The sequence below is a fragment of the Glycine soja genome, chromosome 18 (genome assembly GCF_004193775.1).
Source record: "Glycine soja cultivar W05 chromosome 18, ASM419377v2, whole genome shotgun sequence".
Taxonomy (NCBI): domain Eukaryota; kingdom Viridiplantae; phylum Streptophyta; class Magnoliopsida; order Fabales; family Fabaceae; genus Glycine; species Glycine soja.
Window position 1 is genome coordinate 7,556,285 of NC_041019.1, and position 17,654 is coordinate 7,573,938.

A 17,654-nucleotide genomic window follows, 5' to 3' on the forward strand; every position below is an offset into this window, starting at 1 on the left:
TATGATTGGGTGAAGGCAAGGTTGAAATAGATATATATTTGATCGTTGTGTGAGATATGCGAAGTAATTTGTTGGTCATATATGTTCCCAGAGAAGTTGAACACTTCCTTTTATATAGGAAACCTTGAATCAGATGCTTGTTCACGTATGTAAGTGATTTGGAAGGACCAGGAAAAGAGAAAACTATGTGGAATAATTGTGTTAAAGAAAAGAATGACAACGAAGCATTATTTTTCTTTTTCTTAACACACTGACACTTATATCCCTAAAGTTAATTTCAGAGTTTTGATTAGTTTAAGTGGAATAGATTTATTAAGGAATGTGTTAGATTTCATCTTAAAACTAATTGGCATTAAGTGAAGTTGTCAAACAGTATATAAGTTCATGCCCAGTCAGAACCTGCTCTGATATCATGTTAAATTTCATCTTAAAACCAAGTGGCAGTGAAGTTGTCCAACAGGTATATAAGCTGCACTCCAAGGATTGAGACAACCGATGTGGGACTTGAGTATTTCCCAATAGAATGAAACTTTTTCGATACTTTTTATTATTTAAATTAATTAATCTAAATTATATTTAATAAAAATCAAACGATTTATATAATTGCATTGACATCATATATACTGTAACCAAAAAACTAAATTTGACATCATATCCTTTCGAACAATTAATCTGATACATGATACAGCAAGCATAAAGTGTACCCAGCCTATATACCACTTCCTCTATTCCCCACATAGTAATCCCTTCCCAAATAAAGCAAGAATATTGGATAGCAACACTTAAAACATGAAATGGGATCCAAATCCACACGCTATTTACCACACTGTGATGACCAAATTCACGTTTAACTTATATATGTTGCTATAAGGCACTGTCTCGGTTCATCATTAATTAAACCAGCAGAAGAGTGACCAATAATTGATCATGCATGCCTTTTAATTACTGATAACCAATATTGTCAATTAAGACTGTATTTAATCATATCAAAGTTCTGCCCTGTGCTGAGAAAATATATGCATTCCTGCTCTTGTTAATAAGAGTACTCTTATTTTTAATTTATTTATTTATTTATCATAAAAATAGAAATGAAAAACAATTAATGTATATTCATGGAAGTTGAAATGAAAGAAGAAGAAAAATACAAACCTGACCAAAAAAAACTACTTATATTTCCTAGCTTTTGTATAAGTAAAAGGAGAGAGTACGAGAACCCTAGCAAAGGCTGTCAAACCTTGCTTAAGATTTAAAAAGCTGCCAATCATTACACAAAGTAAACTAAAATAAGAAAGCACCAAAAATAGTCACAAGTGAATGTAGGATGTGATACGTACCCTACGCCGCCTCCCTTTATTTTCTAATGATTTTATTTAGTAAATTAACAAGTTAAATGGTGATATACATAATATACTAGTTAACAAATGAATGTAGGGTGTGATACCCCACGCTGCCCCCTTATATTTACCTAATTTACACAATCTCATCAATGCAAAGTAAACTAAGATTTATGTATATTTAAAACTAAAAAATAAGAAATTTTTATTACTAATATTTGAGATTGAAAAGAGCATACATTAAGACTTCAATTTGAGGTAGTAATTAATTAAGTTGAAATAATGTAAATGCTAAAAGTATCCTTAATACTAGTTAAAGATGTAAAAAATATTCAAAACATTATTAGAATAAAAAGATGCATTACTCTGTGATATACATTTTCACATAATTCTTAATAAAAAAACGTTTTTCAGTTTTTAATCAGTCGTACGGTCTGTTACACGTTTTTTACTTGCTTTTATTTTCCCTTGTCTGATTAGGACTTACAATCTCACTTTACTTCTTCTTATCTTTACTTTTTCTTTTGCTTTCAAAAATTAAACTTCTGGAATCAGGATGTATGTTCTCTGAGATATATCTTCCAAAACAATGTATATATACATATATATTTCATCCCTAAAAATCATTTGTAATTAGTTAAATATTTAACTTTTAATAAATAGTAATACTTTTTAAAAATATTTATTATTTTTATACTTAAAATTAAAACTTATTTTAAATAACAATAATCTTAATTGTTAGTGTAAAGTGTAATAATAAAAAACACTCAATTAATTTTATATAATTTTATATTACCTAACTATATACTTAAACGTTACAGTAATAACAACACAACTAGTTTTGCCTTTAAAAATAAAACAACTAGTTTTATCTGTTATCCATCTTGTCCATCCATACAAAATTCAATATATCCATTCAAATATTAATTAAAATAAAAAGTGTATTTTGTTTTTTAGTGAAAGAAATGGTTAAACATTTTTTAGATTTTTTCCCCTTAAGTGTTGGCTTAATTGTTTATATTATTAATAATAATATCAGTTCACAATGTCATCCTTGTAAGTAGCAAGTTTTTTTTTTTTTCCATCAATATATGTCTCTTTATTATTTATTCCTCAAAAGCCTACGATTAACAACGGTTGTTATACCATAAAAAACAACGTTTGTTGACATCCTCTGATAACTTTAACCTTCCGCTAACTATCTTTATTGTGAGAAAAAGATAACAATATTTTTTTTAAACACTTTTATTATTGGCTAAAATTTATTAAAAATTATAAAATTTACTGAATTTCACTTCTCATAATTTAATAAGTCTTTCTTTGATTTTATAATTTTTAATAAATTTTAATCAATAGAATGTGTTAAATAATAGTATCTTGTTATTATGTCCGGCCATTCCTGTCAATATTATATTGTGAAGGTTTTTAACCGTTATGCTATTGTGTTAAAATTATTACCATGTTAATTTAATACTGACGGAATGATCAAATTTAATTTAGAAGATAAAGAACTAAACCAGATATTTTAAAAGATAAAAGATTAAAGTGAATTTAAATAAAAATATAAATAAGTAAAAAGTGCAATTTATCCTATCATACATTGATAGAAATATTAAAAAAGTGAATAGTTTTATATTTTTCAAGATTAAATTATAAAATCTATATAAAGTAAAAATAATAATCAACTTACCATTTTTGGAATAAATTACAGATTATATGGAAGATAGATCTCAGAGAACATAATCCCAATTGGACAAGCTTAATTAAAGTGAGATTAAATCAAAGGAAAAGAAAAGTAAATACTGAGAGCTCACGAGATCAGACTTAAGGCTCAAAGGATGTGTTCGTTACTAATTAATTGGATCAATCTTTGCTAAAAGAAAAAAGTAAAGTAATAAAGGGAGATTTGTAATTCCCAATCGGGCAAGTGAAAATAAAGCGACTCAAAGCGTGTAACACAGGACGTAAGTCAGATCGGAAAATTGCGTAATTAAGGGTTTTTTGTTGATGACAAGAAAGCATACGAGAGTAAAGAAGGGTATCTTACATTGACATGTTGCAAGTTACTGTTTTAGGTGCTTTGCTTATTTTAATTAGTTTGCAAATCATGATGATTCGCCGCTTTTTAAATCCTTAATCACGGTTTGGTGTTTTTTTTCTTTCTTTGTAGGATAATATCTCATTTACTACTTATTATACAAAAGACAAGTGACGTTTGCTTCATTAAATGATGTTGTATGCCCAAGAATTATATTCTTTGGCATATGATATCTATAAATATTATTTCGGAGTATATTTCAAAATGTCTTTGGTTATATGTCACTTTATTATTTTTAAGATTTTTTTAAAATTTCATATAATTTAAATAAAAATATAAATTGAATATATTAGAGGATAATTTTTCATATTTTCCATAGGAATATCACATTTTCATTTCACTTTTACGGGAATAAAAGTACAAAAAAACACAATAAAAAAGAAAGTTATAACATTTTTAGGAATTCACAATACCTGAAAATAATTTTCAAAAACTTATAACAGATATAAGAATGCTTTTTTTAAAAGACAAACGTAAGAATGTTACATTTCCAAGAATAAACTTTTAATTCATAAAACAAATGCACTCTAATAAATATAATATAATATTTTGGGTCAAGTTTCGTGTTGTATTTCAGCTTCAATAAATATATTACTATTTTTTTTATTGAATTTAGTTAGTATTTTAAATAATTATGCTTTTATTAGTCTGGGGTAAGAGACCACATGTTTTTCACAATTCACTAGTGTTAGAGACTAATTTCATTCGGGATAAAAATTTTGCTCATCAAGAGAATCAAATACAAAGTATTCCACTAAATTTATGGTTCTCTTGTATATGAATATAATAGTATGATCTTATATCATTGCACCAACTTTTTGTATTTTTTAATAATTGTGTTTGTAATTAGTTGTAGAATAAATTAAAAATTTGTGTGTATTAAAATATTTAAGTGGGTATTAGAAAGATTTATAGGTTAGAATTTTAATTAGATGAGTCGATAGTTAGGTTAAACTGCAGCTTCCAAACAGGAGAGTTCATATCAAAGAAATATGTGAGAACTTTTATTCTCATCACATATATTTCTATTTTTATCCTTATTTTTTTTTCAAAAAAATTATAAAGGGATAAAATTATCATCCTACCTTGTCTTCCCTTCCCCCTCCTCCCTCACATTGACTTTTGATTGCAATCAAATCATGATTTTGTTTTGTTGGGACACAGAAATAATGATTCCATTTTGTATTTGTTACAAAACAAAAATGAAATTACATTTCTCTTTTAGTATAAGAGTTGCAAAAGAATAAAAATATTTTTGTTGTATAAAATATACAGAAAAAAAGTATTTCTATTGTAGTATAAAGGGTGTAAAAAAATCACAACAGAAATATATTTTAGTTTTATACTTTGAACGATAGAAATGTATTTTTGTAATAAGTTTTTTTCACAACTCCTATAATACAAGAAAAATAGGATTCCTTCATATACTTTATACAACAAAAATGTATTCCCATTATAAGGACATTTTGGGATAAACCTTAAGCAAATTGGGAGTGAGAATAACAAAACATGGGATGAGAATAATTATTTCCATAATTTTTTTACTTTTTCTACTAATCATCCTTGAACCAAATAATGTTTAGGAAATTGATATTAACCCCTACAAAATTTTTAAACCCCTAAAAAAGATCCTTTTATCCTTTTATTCAAACACTTCACCCCTCCTTCCTCTTTCCTCTTACCCTTGTCTCCCTTCTTCTCACTTTTATCTTAAAATCACAACAAAAACATAATTTTATTATGATCTTCGTTGAGACACAACGAAACTATATTTTTATGTATATTTTTTTGTTTTAAAAAATACATAACAAAAATACAATTTTATTGTGTATCTCGACAAAAAATACAATGGAATCATGTTTCTATTGTATATTTATTTTTTGTTTTTATATTATTTTATTAATTATAAATGAAAGTTGTCTTTTTAAAAGTAATGAAACTAATTATGATGTAATATATCATTTTTAATAATACTAAGTATCTTTTTTTATTAAAATTATATTAATTGGATACAAGTTACCTTTATAAAGGTGATCAAATTAATTATTATAAGAATTATCTTTATTAATAGTAATCAAATCAATTCATATATTAATTTGATTACAATTATAAAGAGTAATTCATGTCATCATTAATTTAAATTTAAATACATGTTTATGTTGAATATTTTGTACGCACTTCATATACAATAACAGAAATACATTTCTATTGTACTACCCAAGGTTACTTATAAAATATTCAACATAAACATATTTTCATTGTAGTATAAGAGGTATATACAAAATATACAATGGAAACACCTTTCCATGTACAAAATCTAAAATGAAACATGTTCTCTTTTATATTTTATTCACACTCCATGTTCCATGCACATAACTGGATCTTTTTCCCACTCCATGTAGGGTCTTCTCCTATTATACTTGTTTTATTTAATCCATCTATAATTTGATGTATATTATCAAAAGTTATAATTTTGTTGATTTTGATGGAATTATAATCAGATTCTACTACAGATAATTCATATTGTAGTTCGGTGTCTCTTTTTATGCTTTTTAAAATACCTTCATGGTAAGAATCGTGGGATGTTTCTAAAGTGCCTATCCTACCATAATTTTTTTATTCTTTTATTTTGCAGCTACCAGGTATGTCACAAGGACATTGATCATGAACATTAGTAGGGGCATCACCATGCTTTGTTCGCAACTCTGATTTGAGTTCGTCTATTATGGGTGACATTTATGAGTTTGTAGAAATTAATAAGTAATCTTTTGTAATAGTGACTGACCTGTTATCATGTACGATAAAATCAAGTCCTAAAATTATTTTTTCTTTGGCCGATTGCAAGTCTACAACATCTGCTTTACTTAAAGATTTTGTTGCCAAAAATATCACAATTTGTAGATAATTGAATAGTAAAAATTTTAGTTTCTATATCATTTGTTATTATGTATCCAAACACTGTTCTAGTTTTGGTTATTATATTACTTCTAAAACAATTATGTTGGGGTACAACACTTTTGCATATGGAAGTAAAAGAACAACCAATATCTTCCAAAGCTTGCAAAATTACTTTAGTTTGGTCAAAATTGTTTATCTTAGGAAAATTTATTTCAACCAAAATATGTAGACTTTTATTTTTCTTTTTATTACATACTATGGGGGATGCAATCTTTGTTTTGTAGTGCCATAAGCCCGCTTGTATGTTCTTCAGAAAAAGTTTGGATTTCTGCTTTTTTTCAAAATTATCATAGAGAAAATCTAGTTTTTTCCATTTGGTTTAATCTGATTTCCAAAGTGGAAATCCTATTGTTCATGATTTTATTTCCAGAATTATTTTCCTTCTTAAAATCTGGAAATTTTGTTTTCAAAACCATTTGTACGCAAGTTTTGCAAAAGTTCTTGTAACATAGACTACAGTGAGCTCTTAGTGTTTTGTGGGGATACCTTTTACAGAAATGACATTCCTTATGATCTGGTCCTATGTGGAATTGTATTTCATGTTCATAATCATTTAGTTTTGTTTTGAACATTAGGTTGTATCCTAAATCATCAAGGATTTCTACATACTGATTGTATTTGTCATCTACTGGGTATAGGTTGGCATACTCATTTATAGTGAATTCGTTTAAAATTTTATAATTTTTATTAGGTTCTTCTTCTTCAGAAATATAGTCAGACCAACTAACTATTGAATGTATTTTTGAATCAGTAGAAACTATTTCATCTATTGGAATGAGATTCATCCTACAGCTTTTTATCAATTTTGCTTCTCTTGTAAACAGATTGGTTTTGTCTGGACAATCTCTGGAGTAATGTCCTGGTTGGTGGCAAGCATAACATTCTAGTTGCTTTGTATATGTTTTATTATCCCTAATTTTTCTAACATGTCTTTCTTTGTTAAGAGTAGGTTTTCTAGAATTAGAGGCTCTAATTGAATACCTACGAGTTGGATTCTTTTTCCTGGATGTTTGTTTATTAGGAGGTCTGTACTGAGGTCTTTTTCTCCTAATTTCTTTATGGTATTGTTGAGGAGTGTAAATTTGTTTACAGATCTCTGAATCAACCATTTTTATTTGTTTATTAATGGCTATGTTGGTACATGTATCTTCCATTACTTTCATTATGTGTTGGATTCTAACAGTTAAATTATTCATGACTGGGTCAATTTGGTCATCGTTTCAACTGTCTCTAATTTTTTGTCCTAACTTACCCGGGTGTTTTAAAAATAATTTTTCTCCTAAAGATTTATCTGTAAATCCTCCTACTATAGAGGCATACATTAGGTAATCTTGGGTAAATTCTTTTATTTTTTTTCAAAATAACTTATAGAGAGTCTTTCTAGGTTGTTTAGATAAATCTTTTGTCTGATGGTATTTCCATCATTTACATATTGGGCTATAAAAATTCTTTGTATTAGGTTACAAAATTTGTAGATGTTTAGACCAGGATCTACTAGATTTGTTTTGATTTGTTCTGAGAAAGTTTGTTTGAAAGATTCCCAATAGGCTCTAGCTATATCTCCTAGATATGTTTTGGCTCTTGCTACCATGTCTTGACTATTGGATACATGACTTTCATGATTTACTCTATAGTCTCTTATAACAGCAGAAGTCTACTATTCTATGTAGTTTGGAAGTAATTGGAGGTCAATACTTCCTATGTTTAATAAAAGAGATGGCATATTAATGTTGATTCTACAGGCAACCTTTTTCCTTTTGATTTTATATTATTTCCCAGAGTTAAATCTACTAGGGTGATAACTTTCTCACGAGAAGAAATTCCATGTTATAGTCTTCCATAATATAATCAAATTAAGGGGTAAAATTTGAGCGGGAAGCATCAACCATGAGACCTTTATGAGTTTTAGGAAACGAAACTAGTTATTCACACTCTATATTATAGCATAAACAATTTTCCGTTGTAGATTTTATATTCGGTTATACGATAGAATATAATAATTAAATGAGAAGAATATTTTCAGAATAGAAAAAGGTGGCACATCCTTGAACCAAACAAACACTGGTGGGCTTTTATTTCCTGCCCATACGGCATGCCATCTGTCCATCCAGTAAATTTTTTTCATAAAGTGCTGCATCTCCAATTTTTTGTTATGTTAGAGTGGGAGCAGAGGTTGCCTTATTTAATTCTTCTTCAATAAGAATCAAATAAAGCATTAAATAATACAATCAATTAGAAAATTATCGTGCGGACTTCAATCCTAAAAGTTTACTTAATTGCTTAATCTTTGATTCAATCTTTATCTTTGAAATCAATCAACTTTAACATAAAATTATTCTCAATCTTCTCTCCTTGTTTAATTTTTTAATCAAATTGCGATAATTGCGAGTTCAAACATACAATCCTTGTAAATACAATATCTAAATTTATTACTTAGCGATAATTATACACTTGAAAGTTTTCCCTAACGATAATCTTGTCATTGACTTGATAAACATTATAGAGTGATATGAATTAGTTGTCCATTTAGACATGTCGACATTTAATTAACATAACCAAAAAGCAAGAACCAAAAGCAAACAAAAATAATGGAGATGAAAATGAGGGAAAAAAAGATAAAGACAATTTTAAAAAAAAAAACATATAAAATATCCCTCTAAGTTAAAAATATATATATCTTTGATTATTTGAAAAAAAAAATTAAAAAAATTAAGTAGATCAATAAAATTTATTTAAAGAAACGTAGCTGATAAACTACATATTTCCTAAGAAAGCAATCGACTATAATTTTTCTTGGAAATTTCGTACTAAATGAATATTTCAAATATTGAAACATAAAAAGAATATAGAATAATATAAAATAACATAAACAAACAAAGTATTATTTGAAACAAAAAAATACTAAAAATTAAGTACGTCAATAAAGTTTATTTATAAAAAAAAAAAGCAACTGATAAACTACCTATTTCCTACGGATAGCATGTGATTATAATTTTTCTTGGAATAATTTGATAATTAACATAGTATGGCCTATATATGGGCAATAGTTGCATATCCCACAACATAATGAAAAATGTTCCAAAATATTCTTCTGCACTTGCGATCCTTCTTAGGCCTCAAAAACACAGCAAGTGATTCCAAAGTATCGGTGAGGAGCAAAATGATGACCATAATGATTTCCAATATATAAACCAGTACCAAAGCCAAAACTGCCAAGAATAATGCTAGTCATTGACCTGCTCTATGCAGGTGAAACCAAAGAGGGGTCCTAGACCATCAAACACCTTCAAGTAACGAGCCAATATTATCCCAATCGGCATAAGAATTCCCTAACTTATGGTATTCAAAGCTCTATGAACCTGAAAAAATCCACAAGGTGTTAATATAGAGATTAAAACACATTTATTCCATGAAAAGTAAAAATCTAAATAAATGAATAAATTCATTAGACAAAAATTGATGAGATATTATGAAGTTTATATATATTTGTTACGATTCTCCACGTGGCTCTTGACTTCATCACATTCCCACTGGTTATAGAAACCTTTCTAGATAGGAAATCAAAGGTTCCAAAAGACTAACGAGTAGGCCGTGAAAAAGAGTGTGGCCTAAGAGTGCCATCATCAGAAACCAAGCCTTCTTGCTAAGCATGATTCATCAAAGTCGTATTCCCGGGAAGTTGAAAACTCGCAAAGAAGATGATCACGTTCCCGTTTGTGTAGGATGCAGAAACACCATAAATTGGAAAACTGAGATTAACCTCTTGTAACATAGTCGCATAACTTGTTATTTGTGATGTATAAGCTTTGATAATCCCATCAAATTTATGAACTGCCACGAATGCTTGTGAACCAATCATAGGTAGGGTTGATAGCCCATGCAACCCAAATAGAACTGCACCTGCAGATGTGGGTGGTAGTTCCAGTGCAGTGAGGATTCAAACATTGGCAACTCCTCACATGCTGCATAGTTAAGGTTTCTAGAAAATATGTATGAATTGCATGGTTGTTGGGTGGAAGGCACAATGATCCTAGTGAAGAATGTGAGGAACTAATAGAATGCATTTCTAATGGAAGTCATAGTCATAATCATAATCAGATAGAAGAGAAAATTGAGAGAAACAATACTAACAATGAGATATTCTAAGATGCACATAAACTTAACACCTTACACACAATCAATCAAAATTTGACAAGTAATAAATATAAAGAAAAAATATTTATCATTTATTAGAATCAATTAATCTGATTTATTCTAATAAGAAAATGATATAATTTGTCTCCTTAAATAAGAATTTGATCTAAAAACCACTGCCATCGGGAATTGAACTCACATCAAGAACATTGAAGAAAATAAGTAGCCGCTGCATGAAATTTATTTTGATGCTTATTGACTCCATAAAGCGATATATATCATAATATGTTTTTTCATTAATTAAGCACACAAAACGATGGACAAGGCTTACGTTCCATTCTCCTTCAACCTTCAGCCAGGTCATTCTGACCCGGTTGAAACCTGTGAATCCAATTCAAAAACCCATGGTTTCTCAACATTTTTACACCAAAATCAATATGATTTTGCACTCTATTTATGGCAGCTCGAAAAGATAAAAAAAAAATGTACAATAAAATATTGCATTTATTTTAGGAATAGATTATTACCTTTCAATGCAATCCTCATAAATTATGTCATGCTGGTCATTGACATTTTGTTATTTCATTTTTAGCGAACATTTTAATTACATAAATCATGTGAAACATGATTTAATTGTTGATAATTATTCCGTGTATTATACCACTATTTGTAAATGCATTTTTTTGCATGCATTTTCAGGAAACAAAAGTATAGCTTATTACTTATCAGGAAACAAAAATATTACTTGTTGTGTGCATTTTATTTAAGATTGTTTTTTTTATAGAATTGTGGCACATATGGTATGTTGATTTGGAAAGCTGGAACAACACCAAAAGGGGACAACTAATAGTATAGCTATGACTGGTATGTCAGCATTCACAACAATTGGTCCTCCTGGTGCCTATGCATTGTAAGTGTCCATTTTATTTCTTAAGCATTTGAAATTTTTATCCACTGTATACGATTAATTATATAGATAAATATTAATTAACTTGCATATGAAAATCCATGCTGTATATGTTCATATATGACATGGTCCTGTCATATCCATATATTCTAGATTTCCAAAATTTAGAATTTCAGACTTATTGGTGATTCAATAATAGACATATTATTGAAAAACTTAATGACTTAACAAGAGATAATGGTGGATAACATTTTGAAAATTTAGGCATACAAGTAGATTGTGACTTCAGCATTAAGGATAAACCTATGAACACAATTAAGGGATTTAATAAAAGCTATACAAGTAATTATGTACGGAATAGATGCTACATAATAAGAGGAACGGGATTTAGTGCTCATGAATAAATTATATCATTCACTCATTAGTTTATTTCTTTCTAATAACAAAATCTATTATACAACTGTAATAGATATATTTCTTTCAAATTAAGTGCATGTCTTTCAAGGGTTCAAATTTTGAGTTGCTTCTTCAGATGTTTGCAATTCAAATTCAGGTCTTGGTCTTGGCTTAGGTTGTTGCCTTTTGGAATTTTATTGCTAGCTTGGCGAATTCCATCTAATAAATATCTTATTCACATATTTTGCCTACTATTATTATTATTATTATTATTATTATTATTATTATTATTATTATTATTATTTCAGCATTTATGAAGCCTGGGATGTGAAATGAATGACCATAAGAATACATTGTGTTATACTCAAATTTATTATTTTAATTTTTTAAAAAAATGTTAATTTTCTTTTTAAAAAAGATATTTTAAAACAGTTCTTTAAAAAATCATCTTAAAATCATCAATTTTTAATTTTTTTTAAATGACATTCTAATCCTCAATTTATTTTATTTTTTTTATAAAAAAAAACATTCTAAGACGATTCTTAAAAAAACCGTCTTAGATTGTAAACATTCTAAGACAACTTTTCAGAAAATCATCTTAGAATTTACAATTTTTTATTTTAAAAAAAAAAGATATTCTAAAACGATTATTTGCTTAAAAATTGTCTTAAAATGATAGTTTTTTTAAGACAATTTTTTAAGAATTATCATGAAAAGTCTTGACTTTCTACGATGTTAGCTTTAAAGACGGTTCAAAAACTTCTTTGAATATATTAAAGAACCATCATCGAAAGCTCCTTTTCCCGTAGTATTGTTTCCTAAAGTGTTGGAAACTGTCAACATAATCTTGATCATAAATAAACATAAGTATTATTATACTTGTGTGTGCATTTCTAATGCTCAAAATTGAATATATATTAATTTATTTTTTACTAACTCCATGTTTATTTTTTTCTCATTTGAGTCATTTCACTTAATTTGGTATTGAATTCAAAAGGGAGCTTCTACTTACACAACTACGCTTTATATATAGTAACAATGTTACAATTTTAGGCATTAATAATCTTGTAAACAACCTTTTCTAAATACTTAGTGATGTTTTATCTTTGGGGTGCTTTGGAAAGTAGATATTGGTCGATGCTACTTTTTTCACGCCACTTAGGCTATGTTTCATAAAACTAGTTGAAAAATTAGTTGGAAGCTGAAAATCTAGCTTATTAAATTATTAGTGTTTGGTAAAATTAATTTTTGAAGTAGCTGAAAAATGTGAAATGACAGTAAAATAATAAAATTATGATTTGTTTAAAAATGATAACTTGGATAAATATATTGAGGATAAAAATAAAAGAAAATATAAAAAGTTAGAAGTTGGAGGGTAGTGTTTTAAATTTTATTTTAAATCAATTATTCAATAGCCACCAACTTAGCGACCAAATTTTATTTTAATTTTTAAAGTTAATTGTTTTTAGCGACTGAGTTTGCCAACGAGTGTTTCGGTCGCTGATTTGGTCCCAAGCAAAATAGCAAACCAAATATGTAGCGACTGAACTTTATGTACTTGCAACCTAATATTTCGGTGGCTACATAGCAATCGAATTTGTATTTGGTCACTAAGAGCTTGGCGACTAGGATTTTTGCAATGTATTGATTTCAGTCACCATTTCAGTCTCTAGCCTTTTTAGTGATAACACAAAACAATTTAGCAACCGAATTCATGTATAACACTTCATAACCTTTAATACCTTGATAATCTTCAATAACCCCATGTTAATTTACCACTGTCATGTATCAATTTTTTTGTTATTAAAATACAAATACAATCATTTGTTATTTATTATGAGCACGTAAACATTTTGACCCATGAAAACTTTATCTTTTTGTATCTGCGATTGTTTATGACACTCATGGTGGCTTATTCAACTTTTCATTATTAAAACACAAATACAATCATTCTCAATTATAAACTCAAATGGGAGTTTGCTTCAACATTAGAAAGGCCCGCAAATGTATCACTTTAATAATGGTGGATCGAGTTATCGGGAACTCATCTCATCTATTAAAATTATTCATGAAAGTAGTTATTGTAAAAAGTCAGGACTCAACCAAACCAGGAACCTTTTATTCCTCATGGTGCACCTACTTTGGTGTGTGTCTTCCCTCATGACTTGTGGATGTTGGTTTTTGTTTTAATAACCATTAGTATATTTTGCTTTGCCTTAAAAAATCATTTGTTGTGAAAAAAACTTGTAATAATGAAAACCTAATTTTCTAGCTTCAATTGTCAATTGAATAAGATTTACTATGTTGAAAAGTTTAATGAATAGGATAAAAACAGATTGTGTGACTCATTTATTTTCATGGGAAAATTAAGGGTATTAAAGATTTGTTGGATTTTTATGAGTGAAAGAAGAATTTGTAAATTAATTATCAAGTTTTTTATAGACTCTTATAATTTTGAATATTTTAAAAAAATCATAAAGTCCTTTAGAATCTTACAAATTCATAAAGTCCTTTCAAATCTTATAAATTCATGTTTTATAAATCTATTAAAATCTAAACTACAAAATCCAAATCATTAAATTCTTTTAAAAAAAACTTTAAAAGTCATTACATTATTTCAAAATATCTTAAAATCCACATGATTTTTGTTCACATTTTTTTTCCTTTTTTATTCTTTAACTGATAGCTATATTGCATATGGAGTTGAAAAAGAATATAGGAGTTGCAATATATTTGAGGGCATAGTTGTGTATAAAAAGGTGTACACCAAATAGGTGTAATTATTATTGTTGTAGATAATAAATAAAATAAACAGTCAAATCTAATAATTATATAGTATTATATATTTCTATTTATTATTTTCAAATTCTTTTTGAATTTATACTTTTCATATAAGAAAAATAAACTTAAAAATGAAAAATAAATGTTTGATGATATTTTTCCTCTCCCTTACTTCATATTGATTATGTAAGTGAAAAGTTATATAAATGTCAAATTACTCACCCCATTGTTATGATTTTTTCAAAACCATATTTTATGATTATGAGATATAAAATTAGACTCATTTTTTAATGATTTTAGAGTTGGGTTAATTATTTTTATATTTTCTTTTCTTCTCTTTTTAAATGTTAATAAATATAAAATATATAATTTATAAGAAAATATACGTTAAGTTACCTTAATGAATTATAATATTTGATATATTTTATTTTATATGATATTCTCATAAAAATTTGATCACTAATGTACTTAATTTTAAAAAATACACATAATACTTAAACATTTCATTTACAATGAATTGATTATAATAAATAATAAGGCAATAATTTTTTTAAAAAAATATTTTATATATTTAAATTATCTTCTTATATTTAAATAAATCCCTGCAACATATATACAAGTCTAATAAACTTTTAATTTAAATAATTATAAATTTATACTTATTAATTTTTTTAATTTATATATTTCATATGGGTATTACATAACTATTATTACTTAAATAATAAATTTTAATAGATTTAATATTTTTGAAGATAATATTTGTTCAATTAAAAATACAATTAGTTTTGTCACTCAATTTTCATGTAATTACATTTGATATGATACTAAATATTTTAAAAAATAATAAATTTATATATTCACATATATATTTTTTAAAATAACACTGAATACAAATAATACTAATAAAAAATATTTAAAAAATTATAATTTAATCAACCTCGCACTGGTATATAATAATATTATACTCATAGCTACAAAATTTTATACGGTAGTAGTTAATTGCCTAATTAAACCTAAAATTATAACAAGTAAAATCATACCTTTTAAAGTAAATTGTATTAATTAATACCATAGTAATCTCTGTAAGCATTATACCGCACAAAATAATACATGATTTTTTTTTCTTTTATAAACAAAAAATACATTATTCATCATTATACATAATGTACATATGGTGGACACGTCACCAAAATAAAATTTTTGTTACCCTCATCAATAAAATGACTAGGTTTAGTAGGTTACAATAATCACTACTACCCTGCAAAATGAATCAACCCAAAGAGACTAGGTTAGAATATAAATTGCTCAATCGGTTTACCTATCATAATCATTATGACTTATTTTATTACATTACATGTTCATGAAGCAACACTTAGAAAAAAAGAAGTTAAATAATTATCCTAGTACCATTTAGCTAGGCTAAAGGAACAAAAACAAGGAAAAAAATTCTGCACACACCATCTTAAAACACACTACTAGCTCAAATAGATGAAACTAATTAAATAGCAGTTGAAATTATTCAACAATAATATTGTCTCGTATAAAAAAAAACCTACTCTCTAATTAATACAATCAATGAAAAGGAAGAAAAAACACACTTACACATACACATTACACTCCAAACTTTAAAGGTGAATAAACTAGAATAAAAAATTATTTAAGATAAAGTTTTACCTAAAGGGTGAATGTTTAGAATTGGAGAAACCCAAATCACAATTACATCTAATGTTATAAAATAAACTATATTAAAAATTGAAAGTCTCAAAATCTCGTAGGTCATCCCACTCCATCAATCCAACTAGAAGTCTGTGTTGGTCTTATTGAATGCAACATCTACAGCACCTAAGATGGGTGGTAGTTCTAATGCAGTGAGGATTCAAGGGCTGACAAGTCCTTGCATGCCATGTAGTTAATGTTGTTAAAAAATTTGTATGAATTACATGGTTATGGGGTGACACAGACAATGATGCCATCAAGAATGTGAGGAACAAGAGGAATGAATTTCTAATGTAAGTCATAATTAATTGTGGAGAAGAAAATTGAGATAAACAATGAATATTGAATGGTATTGTAAACCTTATGACAAAGTGAATGGTTCCATATTTTTTTTATAGGGATAACAATAATGTTATAGATGCATTATATTTATCTTATCTTTTTTCTTTAAAAAAAAACCTATCTATTATCTTATTTAATTGTTAAAACTAGTATAAGAAAGAACGAAGGCTCACGTCCTAAATCCTTTCCTTAATTTTGATTTCCGGCATAAAGGTGCCATAAAAAAAGAAATAAGATTAATTAATATATTTGCATATTGCAAAACAAAAACCGACCTTGTAATTGTGGCTTCTCATATGGCTTGTTCACTCTAACTGCTCATTGTTTAAGAAAAATTATCAATAGTTAAAAATAATATTAATTTTGATGTACGTTATCTACTTAGGGTATTCTTGTTTGAGCATCCGCCAAAGCTTGAAAATTTTGGTCCTTGATTTTGGATTGTGCAATCTATTTTGCTGTCTATCTTGTGGTGTATGTAAATGGAAAAAGAAAGGCATCTGGCTGATGTTAATTACAAAAGGATCTCTAAATCTTATTTATTTTTATATATTTACATTATTTTTTGATACTTTATCTTTCTCAATTTACCTTCTTTTATTTCAATTTCTAAATTAAATTTCAATGACATTTTTTAAAGAAGTTATCAATAGTTAAAATAATGTTATATCATAATTTAAATTATTTCTTATAAATTTTAATTATAATTTAATTTATATATTAAAATAGATTTTCTTGTTGTAAATTTTAATTATATAAAATTAAGCATTTGTCATGTAAAATATATGATTAAAATACTAGTTAGAGTGTTAAATTAAATGATAAAATATTATATAATTTAAAAGAATAATTAAAAGATAAATTAATGTAATAAAAATTAGAAATTTTAAAAAATAGTATTTTTATCATAGACGAGATTTTGAGTTGGTAAAAAAGAAAAAAACTTCTATCTCAATTTCGCATTAGATCATGATTCATATTGAGTGCA